Below are 1,484 nucleotides of genomic sequence, written 5' to 3' on the forward strand. Positions count from 1 at the left end.
CATTCTACTCGAGTATCATCAGCCGGTATTTCAGGGTCACAAGCGTTTCGACCCTTAGCCTGTACACTTTGCCTGAATGGGGCAGCAAGGGCTGAATTAATCTTCATCAATTTTTGAGCCCATACATGTTCAGATTAGACGAAGGAAATGGAGATGGATCGGACATACACTGCGGAAAGAACCGTCAAATGTGACACGACAAGCACTTGACTGGAACCCACAGTGGGAAAAGGAAGCGAGGATGCCCGAAGCAGACATGGAAGCGGAGCATTTTGGACGAGCTCAGGACCACCGGCCTGACATAGGAAGCAGCAGCCAAGAAACACGCCAATGACCGCAAAAAGTGGAAAACAACTGTTGAGGCCCTATGCTCCACAAGGGGCAAAAAGGAATAAGACGAAGAAGAATTTTGACACATGAGGTTCCATAATTAAATTCCTCACGTTCTATATTAGTAAATAAAGCTTTGTTTTAAGGGACTCGTTGAATAGATTTAACCATTATACAAATGATTTTCTTTGAAAAAAAAATTCAATATACAAGTCACAGGCAACCAATTGCCTACAAGACTTTCTGGATGGCATGGCTAATAAAAAAGTTACCTCGAATTTTTACAGTACTATGGGCCACCTGTTGATGGACCATGTCTCATGTGGCCCGCTTCTCAAAAATCATTGCCCATGTCTGATACACAAGTTTAGACAAAATCTCTGGCAGAAGCAATACATGCAAAGGAGCCTATTCAGACTGGTAGCAGCAGCAGCAGCAGCAGCAGTAGTAGTAGTAGTAGTAGTAGTAGTAGTAGTTGGGGAATTTATCACATTTTATTTTGGCTTGAAGATGAAATAAAAAGTCAAGAAAAAATACTCTCAAAAATTGCCAGCAGTAGTAGTAGTAGTAGCAGCAGTAGTAGTAGTTGCAGCAGTACCAGTACCAGTAGTAGTAGGAGGAGGAGAGGGGGAGTAGTTGCAGCAGCAGTTGTAGTAGTAGTAGTTGCAGCAGTACCAGTACCAGTAGTAGTAGTAGTAGTAGTATGCAAAGGAAGTGAGCAATGACAGAACAAACCAATGAGGGAAGCCTCTAAATGATTGATGAGTCTGCTAGAAATAGCAGCAGTCAAATTTCCCTCAAACTACACTAGGAACTATATGGAAAAAGAAAAAAAAAAAAGAAATAAAATGGACGCACTGGACAATGTAAGTCACAAGATCCATCTACAATGTGTAAAAAAATAAGAGACAGGATGGTCACGTTTGTGGAATGCCTTTGATTGAAAGGTCTGCTGGATTAGGACTGACCTACCTGGGGTTTAAACAACAACAACAACAAAAATAATGACGACAATAGCAGCGACAGGTAATACCATGAGACTTTGTCGGGAAGGGGGGATGTTGGAAAAGAAAGGGGCTGTTGCGAGAGGAGGGGGAGTTGTGGTCAGAAGAAGGGGCTAAGGAGTTTGAGGACAGTTCCTTATAAGGAATATG

This window comes from Octopus sinensis, linkage group LG25 (assembly GCF_006345805.1).
Source record: "Octopus sinensis linkage group LG25, ASM634580v1, whole genome shotgun sequence".
NCBI classification, from domain to species: Eukaryota; Metazoa; Mollusca; class Cephalopoda; order Octopoda; family Octopodidae; genus Octopus; species Octopus sinensis.